Consider the following 19,774-nt stretch of genomic DNA (forward strand, 5'->3'; position numbering starts at 1 on the left):
CTCTGGAATAGCCTCCAATGCAAGTATATCCTTCCTTAAATACGGAGACCAAAACTGTACGCAGTAGTCCAGGAGTGGCCTCACCAATACACTGTACAGTTGTAGCAGGACTTCTCTGCTTTTATACTCTATGCCCCTTGTGAAGGGGGCAGAATTTGTGGGAACCGCACCCCACCTCCCCCCGCAGTGTTTGGACTCATTGGAAAGAAAATTTAATTTGGAACTATCTACCAGAAAAGTTTGAAATCCTAAAGTACACATGGAAGAAACTACGAACTTTAATCGAATTTGGGATTTTACAAAACACATTTAGTCTGTGTGGGCGGGCCTAGAGAAACTAAAGGATGACCATCCTACAAAGAAACAAGTTTGAGTATTGAAGCTGTCTAGGGTATTGAAACTAAAATAAATTGTCTAGAATTGTGGATACTTGAAAACCCTTCTCCACAAGAGACATTAACACAGCAACAATCAATTCTGAGATAACCAGCCATCACCCTGAGCAGGAAACCAATTCAGCCCATGCAAAATAACAAAAGCCCAATCCAGCCTGCATGCAAAACCTAAGCACAGACAGACATTGCAAATGCCAAGCTAATATTTTCATCAAGAAACAGATTTAGAAGATCAACACACCCAAGTCAAGTTGACATTTTTAATGAGCCCGCCAAAATAAGACAAAGATTTTTCAGGCCCGCCAAAATTAAACAATGAATTCTGGACTGATTTGGCATGAAGATAAGGACAACTCAAGCAGTATAATTGCCCCTGTTTTAACAAAGAGTATGCTTGTTATATGGTATGCTATGGTCTGCTATCCACACAATAGCCTAGCATCAAGAAGGGAGAGAGATTACCACAGCAGTTGCAACTAACTTCTCCAGCCTCGCCAAGGTGGTTTGCAGGGGGTCAGCTTTCCCTTCTGACCTTATATGAGTGGTTCCGGATCGCTCCCACACCCTTGGTTCTAGACACTGGAATTATGAAGGGACTGTGACAGACTCGGACAGACAATCGGTTTCAAGGTAGGAAGCAGGTATGGCTTTATTGTGTTTAAAAAGAAGTAAAAGGCACACCTTTAATAACACACACAGACCAATACACACTGAGGGGTACAACACATTGAATAAATTGTCAAATTACAGCCTGTGGGGAAAAGAATACGGCTTAAACTCTAAATGGGGTAAAAAGGAGAATGCAGATACATTTACACAAGTTATCCCAGCCTCCCTCCTCCCAATTCCCCTAACTAACGAAGTTATAGCTCTGGGGGGGTTCAGGGGCTATGCTCACCAATCCCCTTTTTGACAGTTCCAACTCCAGTGTTCGCCTTAGTTGTCCCTGGGGTTCATCTTAGTTGTCCACGTTCTGTAGTCTGTACCCTTTGGTAGCGTAGGACCAGCTTCTAGAGTGGAAAAATCTTCGGTTTTTCTTCGGTTTTGTCGGGTTGGTTCCGGTTGACTGTTGGGTCGCGATGGCCCGCAACTTTCCAATAGTCGTTTTGACAGCCTGTTTGCTGTTGTGGTGCTGTCCTTCTGGGTTTTAGAGATTCCTTTCGCCGATGTTTCGGGATCCCACTTTTCGAGGCTGGTGTTGAACTTATGCAACGAGACTGCTAACTTAATAGTGTCTCTTGAAGCACACTTAACTGCCAGAACAGACTTCAATTATACTAAAACAGGCTTCTTTATCTTCCATCAAATCTAGCTCAGTTCTTTGTTTCGATTTTTCAGCCAGCTAACTGAAACTTGATTAAGTGGTTTTAATCTGGCATTAATAGGCTTTTCGAAGTTGGTGAGCTCTCCATTGTGCTAGTCTGGCCTGAGCCAGATATTTCTATGCCTGTTCAAAAGGTGTTGGAATATGTATGTGACATTTGGGTCCTCCGGGTGCGGTGATAAATGTTTCTTCCATCGTTGATTGTTTAAATGCTAATGTTTTCAAGGGCAAGTTTTGAGGGTATATAGTTCCCAGACAATTTGATTGGTTCCAATGTCCAAACTGGCACTTTAGATATTGACCCCACCCCTTTTCTTGCAGACCCAACATACACCTTTTAAAAATCCCAAATTCGATTAAAGTTCGTAGTTTCTTCCATGTGCACTTTAGGATTTCAAACTTTCTGGTAGATAGTTCCAAATTAAATTCCCTTTCCTATGAGTCCAAACACTGGGGGCGGGAGGTCTCCATGAATGCATCCCCTTTTATCCCCTGCAAGCCTCGTCTGCCCCTATTATGTAAGGGCTGGTTTGCAGCGGGTCAGCTTTCCCTTCTGACCTTATATGAGCGGTTCCGAATCGCTCCCACACCCTAGGTTCTAGACACTGGAATTATGAAGGGATTGTGACAGACTTGGACAGACAATCGGTTTCAAGGTAGGAAGCAGGTATGGCTTTATTGTGTTTAAAAAGAAGTAAAAGGCACACCTTTAATAACACACACAGACCAATACACACTGAGGGGTACAACACATTGAATAAATTGTCAAATTACAGCCTGTGGGGAAAAGAATACGGCTTAAACTCTAAATGGGGTAAAAAGGAGAATGCAGATACATTTACACAAGTTATCCCAGCCTCCCTCCTCCCAATTCCCCTAACTAACGAAGTTATAGCTCTGGGGGGGTTCAGGGGCTATGCTCACCAATCCCCTTTTTGACAGTTCCAACTCCAGGGTTCGCCTTAGTTGTCCCTGGGGTTCGCCTTAGTTGTCCATGTTCTGTAGTCAGTACCCCTTCGTAGCGTAGGACCAGCTTGTAGAGTGGAAAAATCTTCGGTTTTTCTTCGGTTTTGTCGGGTTGGTTCCGGTTGACTGTTGGGTTGCGATGGCCCGCAACTTTCCAATAGTTGTTTTGACAGCCTGTTTGCTGTTGTGGTGCTGTCCTTCTGGGTTTTAGAGATTCCTTTCGCCGATGTTTCGGGATCCCACTTTTCGAGGCTGGTGTAGAACTTATGCAACGAGACTGCTAACTTAATAGTGTCTCTTGAAGCACACCTAACTGCCAGAACAGACTTCAATTATACTAAAACAGGCTTCTTTATCTTCCATCAAATCTAGCTCAGTTCTTTGTTTTGATTTTTCAGCCAGCTAACTGAAACTTGATTAAGTGGTTTTAATCTGGCATTAATAGGCTTTTCGAAGTTGGTGAGCTCTCCATTGTGCTAGTCTGGCCTGAGTCAGATATTTCTATGCCTGTTGAAAAGGTGTTGGAATATGTATGTGACATTTGGGTCCTCCGGGTGCGGTGATAAATGTTTCTTCCATCGTTGATTGTTTAAATGCTAATGTTTTCAAGGGGCAAGTTTCGAGGGTATACAGTTCGCAGACAATTTGATTAGTTCCAATGTCCAAACTGGCCCTTTAGATTTTTACCCCACCCCTTTTCTTGCAAACCCAACATACACTTTTAAAAATCCCAAATTCGATTAAAGTTCGTAGTTTCTTCCATGTGCACTTTAGGATTTCAAACTTTCTGGTAGATAGTTCCAAATTAAATTCCCTTTCCTATGAGTCCAAACACTGGGGGGGGGGGGGTCTCCATGAATGCATCCCCTTTTATCCCCTGCAGGCCTTGTCTGCCCCTTTAAAGTTCATTTGTGTCCCAAAGTTTTCCTTCCATTTTAAAAGTCCAGAAAGGGATTCTTCTCCTCTGCAGGGGAAAAGTACCTGGAATCTTTGTGAGATATTGGTAAATTCTACATTCCCCCCTGTGATACCATATCACTTATGGTATCATTCTTCGAGGTGAGCAAAGTTCCTGACTTCCAAGAGATAACCTTCCCCGTAAATTAGCTAAACTAATACCCAAAATGCATTACACTTATGCAACATCACCACAGATGCACACTTTTCCCTTTACAGGTACAAACTTTTTACATTTATACCCTCCCAGCTTGGAGGGGGTCCAATCACTACAATTGCATTTCAGCACAGTTACATTTCATTTCAGTTACATTATATTCACCAGCATATAGGCAACGTACAACCACATTACAGAAGGAAAAAAAACATAGATTAAAACTAAACAACATCAATTGGTCTCCTGAGGTTTGTCCATCACCCGGTAATGTCCAGATCCTGCCCTTGAGAACTGCTCTCAGGCTGGCTGACACACAAGACAAACTCAAAATAATCACCTAAACATTACTGCAACATTAACTTCAATTCTAAACTAAACCTTAAAATGTAAAATGGTGCAGTCAGCTGCCTTAAACTAAAATTAGAGCTATGTACAACCGCCACCCGTCTCCGGGTGACCTGGTTAGTCCCTGTCAGGCCCATGCCTTGTGCGGCCTGATAGCCGCCTGGGTGCTAGGGTTTCCCCGCAGCTGGTGAGCTGCAGACCCTTGTCTCTGGGACAGCTCGTGGCTACTGCTCCTGTGAGACCCTCACCGCTGGAGGCGGCTGGCTGGTGGTCCCTACTCTGAGCGGCCTCTGTACTTCTGACCTTCGGCCTTTCCTGTCGGGCTGCCCTTCTCCTAGAGTAGAATTGCTGAGGTTCAGATGCCGGTGACCACGGTATCTTTGGCTGTGGTGTACGGAGGGTCCTTCTCAGGTCTTGGGTTACTTGGGGTGCGTCCGAATCCCAAACGATGGGTGAGATAGCCCCTCCAGTACTGCAATTCACCGACCCTATAGGTATGGTTTCTGAGCCTGCCACATTCCCTGTGGGCCCTCCACCGTCAGGGGCGGCCAACGGAGGGTCCCTGTCCTGAGGACGGTTCACCCCCCCCCGGCTGCCCTCTGTGGTTGGCTGACCCTGGGTTGTACAGCTTGCACTGGTTGATGTGGAACCACTTAGTATGGCGGGGCAGTTTTATGGCATAGACCATCGGGCTTGCCTTGTCCACAATGCTGTATGGCCCCATATATAATGCTTCAAAAACCCCGACCCGAGCATAGTTCCTCACCATGACCTGGTCCCCTATCTCCCATTCGTGGTGTTTGCTGGGTTCTAGCAGCAATCGGTTACTCTGATGCTGTCTGCCCATGTTACTAGCAGCCTGCCAGTGAATCTGTTTGAGGTGTTCAAACAGGTTCCTGACAAACCGGTCCCAGTTCACCTCTCTGAGCTGACCTTCTGTGAGCACCGGGGCTAGGACATGGGTGGGGTTCTGCATGATCCGGCCAGTCATGAGCTCATATGGGGAATACCCGGTGCTCTTTGACTGGCTAGCTCGGATCCCCATTCTTGACCGCTGCTATGCGGCCGGTGTCATAGGGGTCCCAGAACTTTCCCCTGCGGGCACCTTCTTTGGCCAGTTTGTCAGCCTGTTGGTTTCCCTCTGCACGGGGTTCGGTTTTTGAATGGGCCTTCACCTTATGTATGTAGACCTTTCCCTCTTCCCTCACCGCTGTCATGATTTTCTCCAGCAGGGGCTTGATTGCCAGGGGTCTCCCGTCAGCGGACGTGTATCCGCGACGGGACCAGATAGCCAGGTACTCCATACATGAATTGCAGGTGAACATACTGTCCGAGCAAATCGTGTACGGGGTAGGGAATTCCTCGGGGTGGGTCACCACGTACATTACGGCGGAAAGTTCAGCATGCTGGGCGCTCATGGTGCTGGGGAGCTTGATTGCCAGGGCAATACCTGCCCTTGGGTCATAAACTCCACACCCAGTGAGTCGTTCGCCAGCAGATACCATGCTGGACCCGTCCATGTAGATGTCCCGGCCTGTAGGGTGTAACCCCGCCCGAAGGCCAATGTTTACCTCCCATACCCCTTCTATGAAGCACCTGTGGGCTTTCCCTGGATAGATTAGGTTGGCTGCGAGCCTTGGCTCGCGGGGGCCTTCTACTCTGAGGTCCATCTGGGAGAGGAGCAGGGTCCAGTGAGCAATGCGGGCACTGCTCACCGTCCCGTCCTTAATCCTCTCATCTAGGAGCATCTGAGTAGGTGTGTGGTGGGTTAGGAGTGTTAGAGGAGACCCTCCCGTGAAGATCAAGGATCTTTTCACTGCCCAATGTGTGGCTAGGAGGTGTCTCTCACAGTTGGAGTACCCCTTCTCCACATCTGTGAGGATCCTGGAGGAGTAAACCACCGGTCTCAGCTGGCCATGCTGCTCTTGAAGCAGCACTGAGCTCAAACTGTCCCCGCTGGCTGCCACCTCCAGGAAAAACTCCTTTCCTACATCTATCGCTCCTAAGGCTGGCGCGGTCTGCAAGTCCTTCTTGAGCTGATTAAATGCTGCCTCGCAAACCTCATCCCAGTCCCACTCTACACTCTTGTGTAGGAGCCTGAGCAGAGGGGCTGCGGTGGCTGCATAATCCTCAATAAAGTCTCTGCAGTACCCGGTGAGTCCTAGAAAGGATCTTACCCCTGTCACTGTGTTGGGGGCTGGTAACTCCAGTACTGCCTCCCTTCTAGCCTTGTCTATGGCCCTTTCCCCAACGCGCACAGTCAGCCCCAGGAATTTGACTTCCTTCTGGCCGATCTGTGCCTTCTTGGGGTTTACTTTAAACCCTTCTTCTTTTAGCAGCTCCAGCAGCTCAGCCAGCAGTGGGCCATGCTCCTCCCTCTGATCGGTAAACAGGAGCAGATCATCCACATACTGCACCAACTGCTGGGGTCTGCTAAAGCCCTTTAAACAGTTCGCCATGCATTGGTGAAAAATGCTGGGACTATTGTGGAAGCCTTGGGGAAGACAGTTCCACGTGTATTGTTGGCCCTTAAAGGTAAAGGCGAACTTGTACTGGTCCTCCCGTTTTAAAGGAATGAACCAGAACCCATTTGAAATGTCCAGCACCGTGAAAGTGGTCTCGGATGCTGGAATACTCCCTATGAGATCCACTATGGCTGCTACAGCGGGTGCACAGGCAGGGATATTCTTATTTAGTACTCGATAGTCCACGGTGGCCCTCCATGAGTTGTCCGGTTTCTTAACCGGCCACAGTGGAGAGTTCACATGGGTTGCTATTGGTCTTAACACCCCTTGCTCTACCAGTGCCCCAGCGCCGTTGTCAGGTCTGCCTCTGCCTCCCTGGGGAAGTTATATTGCTTTTGTGGTCGGGTCATGGGGTCCCCTACTATACTAACTTCCACCCCCGTTACCCTACCACAGTCATGTTTGTGGGTGGCAAATGCTGCAAGATGTGCCCGTACATATGCCTGATAGTCCACTGGGGTGTTACTGACCAGTAATTCCAAGTCATAACCCTCCTTTGGCTTCACGGTACACAATGTTCCCTTGGCCCCTTTTTCTGGGATCACCGCCACCTCACCTTCCCTGTCAGTCACTATGGCTCCCCATAGACAGTGGTTCCTGAGATCCACTAGGATCTGTTGGCCAATGATAAAATCAGCCCCCAGGATCCCTTTTCCCTTCTGCTCCCATTTCATCAGGACACACTTCCATTGGTTTTGAGTGTCCCTAGCTGAATGGTGAGCGGGATGGAATCCGAACCAGTTTGCTCATTGCCTGTGAACGCCACTAGAGTGTACGGGACCCCGTTCGATAGAGGTGAGGTAGCTGGGTTATCTGCATATACAAGGGTGCTGGAAGCACCAGTATCTAGCAGGTAGGTCCCTTTCACTTTCTCCACCTCCATCGTAACGCACGGTCTCTTCTAGGCATCATACTCTAGGGAACACAGGTACACAGCCTGCGCTGGCTCTAGTCATGCATCTGGGTGGGTTGGAGCAGAGGGTTTTACCGTACCGGCTACCGGACCGGTTGCGATAGCTACTGCTCCCTGTCTGTTTATAAGTGTCTGTAGGGTGGCTATGAGTGTCTCATATGAGTCGGGTGTTCCTGCCCCGGCCTTACGGGCTGGGGCTGAAGTGGCCTTTCCCTTAGTCTCTTTCCATGGGTTCCTACAGTCCTTCCTCCAGTGCCCACTTTTCCCACACCCAAAACACTCGCCCCCTTTGTGGGGAGGGTTCCCACCTTCCTGATGCCATTCTCTCTTGCCTTGACTGGGTTTAATCTCATGGACCCTCCCTTTAGAGGAGGGCTCCTCTGTCCCTCTACCGTTCCGGTAAGCCAGTGTCAACTGTCTGACCACTGTCTCCTCGGTGGTTCTGGGATCTCTTGGATCGAACCAGACCTCGGCTTTTGCCTTTAGTCCAGGTAAGCTGTTTGCCACCAGGCTGCGGAGCCAGTGAGCCAGCTCGTTAGGGTTCAGGTGGGCCCGGTCAAGAACCCCACTACAGGCCCTTTCGTAGACCGGCCACAACCTGTCGGCGAAAGCCTGTGGAGTCTCCCCATCGAGCTGCACTGTCTTCTCCACTCGGGAGAAAGGACTCCCGTCATTCATACCCATGGCCTCTAGAACCTCCTCCTTAACTGTAGCGTACGTGTTTCGTCCCTTTCTGCTGTCTGCAGAGAGGGAATGGCACAGCTTGGTGTCTAGTGAGAAGAGCAACAGCTTAGCCTGCTCCGAATCATCGCACCCGTTAATATCCCCTGTGTGTTCCACTTCTAGGAAATGTACTGAGGGATCCCCCTGTTGGGTGAGCTTACTTAGGTGGCCTATCATAGCCCTCAGTTTTTGGGTGTCGTGGGGGACTATGAAGTTGCTTTCTAGGGGTCCTGCTGCCCCATTGGCATCAGGCGGGCCAAACTTCTGCTGCCGGAACGGGTGCATTGGCCCTGGTTCCGGCCCTTCTTGTATTGGCTCGCCCTCTTCCCCCTGCTGCCAAGCCGAGTTAAAACTCGGGGCTGCCGGTGTTGGTAGTTCGCAATCCTTGCCTGCCCCACACTCTGGCTGACACCCCTGCTGCCCCGGGCCGTTCCTGGGAGCTGCAGGCGGTGACTGAGGGGTTTCTCCTTGCCCAACCAGGTGTTCCTGGGCTAAACCCGGGTTTATCAGGCACACCATGCCTTTAGCCTGAGATAGAGCAAGGTTCAAGCTTTGGATCTGCTGCTGGCAGGGGCCGTGGTCTCCTGCTTCAAATTCCCTGGTACTGGCTACCTTATAGGCTACCTGAATGTCTCTTACCCTCTCCCCGTATTCTTTAACTTGCTTGGCAAGGCAGGAATTCTCTTCCCGCAATGCCCATTCAGTATTCTTGGCTACAATAATCTGACACTGTAAAAGGTCCAGTTGGGTTTTGTACCTTTCTTTAGTGAGCTCTCTACTTTCCTTTAACTGTCCCACCTCTGTCCACAGCCTTTCCCCGACTGTGGCCCTTGCGCTGGACCTCTCTTCTGCCTGTCTCAGTACTCCCTTTAATTTCTCATTCTCCTCATCTAGAAGCCAGATCTGTTGCTGAAGACAAATTAACCAAATGGCCTTCTCTATCGACTTTTTATGGTCCTTGCACTCGGTCCATTGAGCTGCAACATCTTCTGGACGCTCAGCATACAACAGATCGAGTACCCACTCCTTACCCACATTTACTCTCTTAAACACATACGAGGAAATCCCCTCTTCCATTATGCTTCATTTCCTGAAACCAGTCTCTCTCTTATCACGTCCCTTGCACCAGTGTCCCGTCTGGGTCGCCATTATGTAAGGGGTGGTTTGCAGGGGGTCAGCTTTCCCTTCTGACCTTATATGAGTGGTTCCGAATCGCTCCCACACCCTTGGTTCTAGACACTGGAATTATGAAGGGACTGTGACAGACTTGGACAGACAATCGGTTTCAAGGTAGGAAGCAGGTATGGCTTTATTGTGTTTAAAAAGAAGTAAAAGGCACACCTTTAATAACACACACAGACCAATACACACTGAGGGGTACAACACATTGAATAAATTGTCAAATTACAGCCTGTGGGGAAAAGAATACGGCTTAAACTCTAAATGGGGTAAAAAGGAGAATGCAGATACATTTACACAAGTTATCCCAGCCTCCCTCCTCCCAATTCCCCTAACTAATGAAGTTATAGCTCTGGGGGGGGTTCAGGGGCTATGCTCACCAATCCCCTTTTTGACAGTTCCAACTCTAGGGTTCGCCTTAGTTGTCCACGTTCTGTAGTCTGTACCCCTTGGTAGCGTAGGACCAGCTTGTAGAGTGGAAAAATCTTCGGTTTTTCTTCGGTTTTGTCGGGTTGGTTCCGGTTGACTGTTGGGTCGCGATGGCCCGCAACTTTCCAATAGTCGTTTTGACAGCCTGTTTGCTGTTGTGGTGCTGTCCTTCTGGGTTTTAGAGATTCCTTTCGCCGATGTTTCGGGATCCCACTTTTCGAGGCTGGTGTAGAACTTATGCAACGAGACTGCTAACTTAATAGTGTCTCTTGAAGCACACCTAACTGCCAGAACAGACTTCAATTATACTAAAACAGGCTTCTTTATCTTCCATCAAATCTAGCTCAGTTCTTTGTTTTGATTTTTCAGCCAGCTAACTGAAACTTGATTAAGTGATTTTAATCTGGCATTAATAGGCTTTTCGAAGTTGGTGAGCTCTCCATTGTGCTAGTCTGGCCTGAGCCAGATATTTCTATGCCTGTTGAAAAGGTGTTGGAATATGTATGTGACATTTGGGTCCTCCGGTTGCGGTGATAAATGTTTCTTCCATCGTTGATTGTTTAAATGCTAATGTTTTCAAGGGCAAGTTTCGAGGGTATATAGTTCCCAGACAATTTGATTAGTTCCAATGTCCAAACTGGCACTTTAGATATTGACCCCACCCCTTTTCTTGCAGACCCAACATACACTTTTAAAAATCCCAAATTCGATTAAAGTTCGTAGTTTCTTCCATGTGCACTTTAGGACTTCTCCTCTGCAGGGAAAAGTACCTGGAATCTTTGCGAGATATTGGTAAATTCTACATTCCCCCTGTGATACCATATCGAAAAGGAAGAAAGAACATCACCACTGCGGCAGCAACCAACCACAGCCAACGTGGTACCACCAAAAACCACCATGATCGACCTATTTCAAAACAAAACTCCACAAGGAAGAAACCGAAGAATCAAAAGTTTCCACTCTACATTCTTAGTCCTGATTACCAACAAGTGAAAATATTACCTAAAGAGACTTTAAATCTATTTCTAACGAAAGAAACCGGGTACTTACCCCATAGATCTAAAACACGCCCTACCGCATCAGCGGACACCACCCAACTGAAGACTATGCAGTGAGAAGTCCTCTACGACATTCGGGGTACGGCAAGCAGAACCAACAGAATACAGCGAATCCCAAAATCGCCAACCACCGCTAACTAACAGTAAAGGATTGGTAAGCATAGTCCCTGTTTGCCCTGGAGTCTAATCTAGCTAATATCAGGTATTGAGAGGTGGGAGGTGTATTATTCACTGTAATCCCTTTGAATGTGTGATGCACTGTTCTTTATTTTAAGTGATTATAAGTGTGCCATTGTACTTGCTTGTCTTTAATAAAATCAAAGTTCTTTTGCACAAAACCAGTTGTCCCTTGCAATTTATCAAATCCCTCAAATAAATCCAGAGTCTAGAACCCAAGGGAGTGGGAGCGATTCGAACCGCTCAAGAAGGTCAGAGGTGATCCTGACCCCCGAGACCAGGCCTTACAAAATGGCGACTGCGGCAGGACCCTGGTATAAGGGATGTGATGCAGAGAGTGTTGGTTTGCGAGAAAGAACCAAGATGGAAGAGAGGATTTCCTCCTACGTGTATAAGAAAATCAATGTCACTAAAGAATGAGTGCTTGGTCTGTTGAGACGCTGCAGCCCAGTGGACAGCGAGCAAGGGCCATAAAGAATCAGTAAAGAAGGCAATTTGGTTGGTCTGTTTACAGCAACAGGTCCAACTCCTAAACAAAACCGTTGAGTCACTACAGGCAGAATTATGGGAATGCGCAGAGACCCGCCAGGAAAGGGCTATGCCAGAAGAAAGGTTATGGGGAGAACTCCGTAAGTTAAAAGAGGGAAAGACCCAACGAATGGAAAGGGTAAGTACAGTCAGGACTATTTTCAGTGTCAGGTTACCGAGGTTAAAAAATAATGAGAAGATACTGCGGGAGGAAAGCATCCGCCTCACCTTTCAAGAAAAAGAGCTGGAGGAGAAATTGAGAGACGTACAGGCAGCACTAATGGGTTTGAGTCAGGAGACCACGGTCCCTGCCAGCAACAAATCAAAGGTTTAACCCTCGCTGTATCCAAGGCAAAAGGCATGGTATGCCTAATAAGCTCGGGTACGTCCCAAGTAGACCTGGGAGAGAAGGAGGAAACTATTCAACCACCACCTATGGCATCGGTACCGAAACCAGTTCAGCAGCAGGAGGGGCAAACGAGTTGCGGGGTGGACAGGGAGAGCAGACTACCACCACCTGTGGCAGCAGGGAGGAGGGGTAGCGAGCTAAAACAGGAAGGGCCAGAACCAGGACCAATGTGCCTGGTCTGGCGACAAACGTTTGGCCCACCCACCGGTGCTGGGGATCAGGGGCCCCTGGAAAGTCAATTTGTGGGTCCCCACACTGCCCAACAGCTTAGGGCTATGATAAGTCACCTGGGAAAGCTCACTCCAAAGGGAGACCCCTCGGTTCACTTTATGGAAGTGGAACAGGCAGGGGATATTAACGGGTGCGATGATGCCGAGATAGCAAAGATGCTCCTCCTTTCACTGGATGGCAAGCTGTACCAGTCCCTCTCTCTGGAGAGGAAAAGTGGGCAGAGGACATGTGCCGCTGTCCAGGAAGCCATGGGCTGTAATGACGGGAGTCCCTTCTCCAGAGTGGAGAAGACAGTGCAGCTCACAGGGGAAACCCCACAGACTTTCGCAGACAGACTGTGACCTATGTACCAGAGTGCCTGTGGAGAGGACCTCAACTGAAATCACCTAAGCCAGGACGAGAGGGCACACTGGCTCCAAAGCCTGGTGGCAAACAGTTTACCACGTATAAGAACTAAGGCTGAGGCCTGCTTTGACCCGAGAGATCCGCAGGCAACCGAACAGGGAGTGGTCAGGCAACTGCCCTAGCCTACCGGAACGGCAAGGGGACAGAAGAGCACCCACCCAAGGAAAGGGTCCACAAAATCAGACCTAGTCAAACATAGAAACATAGAAAATAGGTGTAGGAGTAGGCCATTCGGCCCTTCGAGCTTGCACCTCCATTCAATTTCATGGCTGAACATGCAACTTCAGTACCTCATTCCTGCTTTCTCGCCATACCCCTTGATCCCCCTAGTAGTAAGGACTACATCTAACTCCTTTTTGAATATATTTAGTGAATTGGCCTCAACAACTTTCTGTGGTAGAGAATTCCACAGGTTCACCACTCTCTGGGTGAAGAAGTTTCTCCTCATCTCGGTTCTAAATGGCTTACCCCTTATCCTTAGACTGTGACCCCTGGTTCTGGACTTCCCTAACATTGGGAACGTTCTTCCTGCATCTAACCTGTCATAACACATAAGAATTTTAAACGTTTCTATGAGATCCCCTCTCATTCTTCTGAACTCCAGTGAATACAAGCCCAGTTGATCCAGTCTTTCTTGATATGTCAGTCCCGCCATCCCAGGAATCAGTCTGGTGAACCTTCGCTGCACTCCCTCAATAGCAAGAATGTTCTTCCTCAAGTTAGGAGACCAAAACTGTACACAATACTCCAAGTGTGGCCTCACCAAGGCCCTGTACAACTGTAGTAACAACTGAAGTCCTCAAATCCCCTCGCTATGAAGGCTAACATGCCATTTTCTTTCTTAACCGCCTGCTGTACCTGCATGCCAACCTTCAATGACAGATGTAGCATGACACCCAGGTCTCGTTGCACCTCCCCTTTTCCTATTCTGTCACCATTCAGATAATAGTCTGTCTCTCTGTTTTTACCACCAAAGTGGATAACCTCACATTTATCCACATTATACTTCATCTGCCATGCATTTGCCCACTCACCTAACCTATCCAAGTCACTCTGCAGCCTCATAGCTTCCTCTTCGCAGCTCACACTGCCACCCAACTTAGTGTCATCCGCAAATTTGGAGATACTACATTTAATCCCCTCGTCTAAATCATTAATGTACAATGTAAACAGCTGGGGCCCCAGCACAGAACCTTGCGGTACCCCACTAGTCACTGCCTGCCATTCTGAAAAGTACCCATTTATTCCTACTCTTTGCTTCCTGTCTGACAACCAGTTCTCAATCCACGTCAGCATACTACCCCCAATCCCATGTGCTTTAACTTTGCACATTAATCTCTTGTGTGGGACCTTGTCGAAAGCCTTCTGAAAGTCCAAATACACCACATCAACTGGTTCTCCCTTGTTCACTCTACTGGAGACATCCTCAAAAATTTCCAGAAGATTTGTCAAGCATGATTTCCCTTTCACAAATCCATGCTGACTTGGACCTATCATGTCACCTCTTTCCAAATGCACTGCTATGACATCCTTAATAATTGATTCCATCATTTTACCCACTACCGATGTCAGGCTGACCGGTCTATAATTCCCTGTTTTCTCTCTCCCACTTTTTTTAAAAAGTGGGGTTACATTGGCTACCCTCCACTCCATAGGAACTGATCCAGAGTCTATGGAATATTGGAAAATGACTGTCAATGCATCCGCTATTTCCAAGGCCACCTCCTTAAGTACTCTGGGATGCAGACCATCAGGTCCTGGGGATTTCAATCCCATCAATTTCCTCAACACAATTTCCCGACTAATAAGGATTTCCCTCAGTTCCTCCTTCTTACGAGACACTCTGACCCATTTTATATGCGGAAGGTTGTTTGTGTCCTCCTTAGTGAATACCGAACCAAAGTACTTGTTCAATTGGTCTGCCATTTCTTTGTTCCCCGTTATGACTTCCCCTGATTCTGACTGCAGGAGACCTACGTTTGTCTTTACTAACCTTTTTCTCTTTACATATAGAAGCTTTTGCAGTCCATTTTAATGTTCCCTGCAAGCTTCCTCTCGTACTCTATTTTCCCAGCTCTAATCAAACCCTTTGTCCTCCTCTGCTGAGTTCTAAATTTCTCCCAGACCCTGGGTTCGCTGCTATTTCTGGCCAATTTGTATGCCACTTCCTTGGCTTTAATACTATCCCTGATTTCCCTTGATAGCCATGGTTGAGCCACCTTCCCTTTTTTATTTTTACGCCAGACAGAATGTACAATTGTTGTAGTTCATCCATGCGGTCTCTAAATGTCTGCCATTGCCCATTCACTGTCAACTCCTTAAGTATCATTCGTCAATCTATCCTAGCCAATTCATGCCTCATACTTCAAAGTTACCCTTCTTTAAGTTCTGGACCATGGTCTCTGAATTAACTGTTTTATTCTCCATCCTAGTCAAGACAAGAGGGAATGGCACCACGAGGGAGGCAACATCTCCGATACAAAACGTACCTGATTCGGGTGCGGAAAGAGTGGGCCCTGGAGAAAGGATTGTCGAAATCCATGGAAGAGTAGTGCAGGGAAGAATTCTCCAGCTCCTGCCCAAAAGACCGAGACCGAGAAGCCAGTCCCTCCCCACATGTTTGATACCTTCCTGACGGCGCTCCGAACAATGCTAGAGTGCCCTGGGAGGGTAGCCACTGCCACCGGTACCGAAATCCCACCTGACCCATACCAGCCAAAAAAGTGACTCCGACAGACGCAGCCTGTTGACCTGTGTTCCCTCGAGTATGATGCCTGGGGGAGAACGACCATTCAGATAGAAGTGGAAAGGGTGAAAGGGACTTACCTGCTGGATACCCGTGCCTCAAGCACTCTTGTCTATGCAGCTAACCCCGCTGCCTCACCTCTGACTAACGGGGTCCCCTACAGCTTGATGGGTTTCACAGGCACCGAAAAGGCTGGCTCATTCTCCGTTCCGCTTTCTATTCATTTAGGAACACTCCACACCAAGTGAACTTGTGTCCTGATGAATTGGGAACAGGAAGGGCAAGGGATCCTGGGGGCTGACTTCACCCTAGGCCACGGGATCCTAGTAGATTTAAGAAACCACTGTCTTTGGGGGTCAGTATGTACGGGACAGGAGAGTGAGGTGATGATTATCCCAGAAAAACGGGGAAAAGGGACGGTGTGCACCATGAAGCCAAAGGAGGGTTACGACCTTGAATCACTGGTCAGTAACACTCCGATGGATTACCAAGAGTATGTGACGGCAAACCTTGCAGCTTTTGCCACTCACAAATACGACTGTGGGAGGATAAACGGGGTCGAGGTTAGTATAGATGGGGACCCCACGTTTCGACCACAGAAACAGTACAACTTCCCCAGGGAGGCGGAGGCAGACATGGAAACAGCCTTGGGTTCGCTGGTTAAACAGGTGGTATTGAGACCAATAGCTACCCATGTGAACTCTCCATTGTGGCCGGTTAAGAAACCTGACAACTCCTGGAGAGCCACGGTGGACTATCGAGTACTCAACTGTAACATCCCCATCTGTGTACCCACCGTGACTGCCGTCGCCGACCTCATTGGAACTATCCCAGCCTCCGTGACCACCTTCACAGTGCTGGATATTTCCAACAGGTTCTGGTCCATGCCTTTACGAGAATATCAGTACAAGTTTGCTTTTACCATTAAAGGACTACAATGTACTTGGAAGTGTCTGCCTCAGGGCTTCCACAACAGCTCCAGTATTTTCCATCAAAGTATGGCCAACTGTTTAAAGAGTTTCAGCAGACCCCAGCAGTTAGTACAGTATGTGGACGACCTGCTTCTATTCATCGATGAGGGGGAGGAGCATGGCCCACTGCTGGCTGAGCTGCTGAAGCTGCTGAAAGAAGAAAGGTTTAAAGTGAATCCCAAGAAGGCACAGATCGGCCAAAAGGAAGTAAAATTCCTGGGAATGGCTGTGCGCGCTGGGGAAAGGGCCATTGACAAAGCTAGAAGGGAAGCAGTGCAGAAGTTACCAGCCACCAACACAGTGACAGGAGGAAGATCTTTTTTAGGGCTGACCGGGTACTGCAGAGATTTCATTGAGGATTATGCAGCCACAATAGCCCCTCTGCTCTGACTCCTACACAAGGGAGTAGAGTGGGAATGGGATGAAGGCTGTGAGGCAGCATTTATCCAACTCAAGAAAGACCTATAGACTGCGCCAGCTCTAGCGGCTATCGATGGGGGATAAAGAGTTTTTCCTGGAGGTAGCAGCCAGTGGGGACAGCCTGAGTGCAATACTGCTCCAAGAGCGGCACGGCCGGCTGAGGCCAGTGGTCTACTCCTCCAGGATACTCACGGACGTGGGGAAGGGATACTCCAACTGTGAGCGGCACCTCCTAGCCACTCACTGGGCTGTGAAAAGATCACTGATCTTCACAGGGGGGTCCCCTATTGCACTCCTTACCCATCATACGCCCACCCAAATGCTCCTGGACGGGAGAATCAAGGACGGGACAGTGAGCAGTGCCTGCATTGCTCGCTGGACCCTGCTCCTCTCTCAAATGGACCTAAGGGTAAAGGGTCTCTGCGAGCTAAGACTCGCAGCCAACATGATCTATCCAGGGACAGCCCACTGGTGTTCTGTAGAAGGGATATGGGAAATTAACATAGGTTTTCGGGCTGGGTTACACCTCACAGGCCGAGAGATCTATGTGGATGGTTCAAGCACGGAATCTGCGGGTGAATGACTCACAGGCTGTGGAGTTTATGACCCCGAGGCAGGCATTCCCCTGGCAATTAAACTTCCCAGTTCCATGAGTGCCCAGCACACTGAACTGTCTGCGGTGGTGTCTGTAATCACACACCCCGAAGAATTCCCAATCCCATACATGATTTGCTCGGAGAGTATGTTCACATGCAATTCGTGTACGGAATACCTGGCTATTTGGTACCATCGCGGATATACTTCTGCAGATGAGAGACCCCTGGCAATTAAGCCCCTACTGGAAAAGATCATGACAGCCGTGGAGGAGGAATGGAAGATCTATATACATAAGGTGAAGGTACATTCCACCACTCAACCCCGTAGCGAGGGAAGCCAGCAGGCTGACATGTGAGCCAAGAAGGGTGCCCGCACGGGTAAGCTCTGGGATCCGTACAATCCAGGACCCATTGCAGTGGTTAGGGGTGGAATCGGGATGACAGGGAGGGCAGGAGTAGCTTTGCCCCCGGACCTGAAAACGGTTCAGACCCAAGACCCCGTCCTGAAAACTGTCCTAAACACGCTAGCAAAAGGGGAAAGGATAGACGGCCCATATGGCACTGCAGCAATTGCCATGTTCAGAGAAAGCAATGGGTAGTGCCTCAACAACACCCGAGAGAATTCCTCCAGCTGGCCCATGAGGGTCCAGGAGCAGGACACCCCGGACCTGAGACCACTTGGCAATGGGTGGAACAGGCAGGGTGGTGGCCAGGACTCAGGGAAGATGTCCATGAGTTCTGCGCCAGCTGTCGTGTGTGCGCTGCTAACAACCACGAACCCCAGAAAAGAAAGGTGTCTATGGGACATATCAGGAGGGTAGAGGACCCTGGCACTCGATCCAGATCGATTACATCGGGCCCAACCCACTGCCCAGGGAGGCTACAAGTACTGCCTAGTATTGGTGGATGCATTCACCAAATGGGTGGAAGCCTTCCCATGCCGAACAGCCACTGCCCTGGGAACAGCTAGGATCCTGGTCAGGGAAGTGTTCTCCCAATGGGGACTACCACAATACGTGGATTCCGACCAAGGGAGCCACTTCACCGGGCAGGTGATGCAGGAGACCCTTAAGGTACTCGGCTTAAAAGGGAAATGGCATGTCGCCCACAAACCGCAATCATCCGTGCCTGTGGAGCGTTTAAACCGCACTACAAAAGAAAGGTGGATTAAAGAGACAAGGGATTCACCCAAGAGGTGGGTAGAGGTCCTACCATTGGTCCTCATGGGGATCCGGGCCAGCCAGTAAAAGAGCACGGAGTACTCCAAGCACGAGCTCATGACCGGCAGAGCCATGCGAACCCCCACTCATGTATTACTGCATATAAGACAGGGTCCTCCATAATTCCCTCTCTACCCGAACATCTTACCACTCTGCTAGCAGCTGTAGTAATCTCGCAAAAACATTTCCATACTCTAGAACAGAAAACAATTGAGATAGGGAGAAAGAATCTCGAGATCACAATTCCACCTTGGTGGAACATTTTCACCAATATAAAAGTTCCTGCCGGGATCAGATTAGCTTCCCACATTTGGTTGTCTGTCAACTCGCGATTATTCTTTACTTATGGTGTCTCACCTTCCGAATAAACGCAAAGGCCATCGGGTCAGGCACCAAAGGGTGCTGCACGCTCCCTGGCCAAACTTGGGGAACGCACAGGGAGGGGTGACACCATACTACCATGTTTGATATGTTTTAAGTTTACCTGCTGTAAAAACGCATAAATCAAGTGTTGTAACAATGTTACTTAAAAACTGTTTGACTATATACCGTTACATTACTTAGAAATGTATTTGACTAGGTACCTTTATTTTAAGTGAATTCCTAAAAAAAGTGTTTGACTATGTGCTTTTTATTTTACTGTAAAAACAGAGTGATGGAGGGGCCTTGGACCCCCTCTATGCTGTAACCGAATTGAAATGACTGCATTTGCCTGTAAACTGCAGTGCATGTCAAAGGGGGATGCACGTTGAAGTTTTAACTAGATAAATACAGGGAAGGTTGACTCTAGGGAAATCAGGAATTTTGCTCACCAAGTGTGTAGAGTGTCATGGCGGGGGGTGGGGGGGGGACTGTAGAGGGGGAAGAATTTGTGGGAAACCCCCCCCTACCCAATGTTTGGACTCATTGGAAAGGAAATTTAATTTGGAACTATCTACCAGAAAAATTTGAAATCCTAAGTACACATGGAAGAAACTATGAACTTTAATCGAATTTGGGATTTTATAAGACAAATGTAATCTGTGTGGGTGGGCCTAGAGAAACTAAAGGGTGACCATCCTACAAAGAAACCAGTTTGAGTATTGAAGCTGTCTAGGGTA

Source organism: Pristiophorus japonicus, chromosome 3 (assembly GCF_044704955.1).
Source record: "Pristiophorus japonicus isolate sPriJap1 chromosome 3, sPriJap1.hap1, whole genome shotgun sequence".
NCBI lineage: Eukaryota > Metazoa > Chordata > Chondrichthyes > Pristiophoridae > Pristiophorus > Pristiophorus japonicus.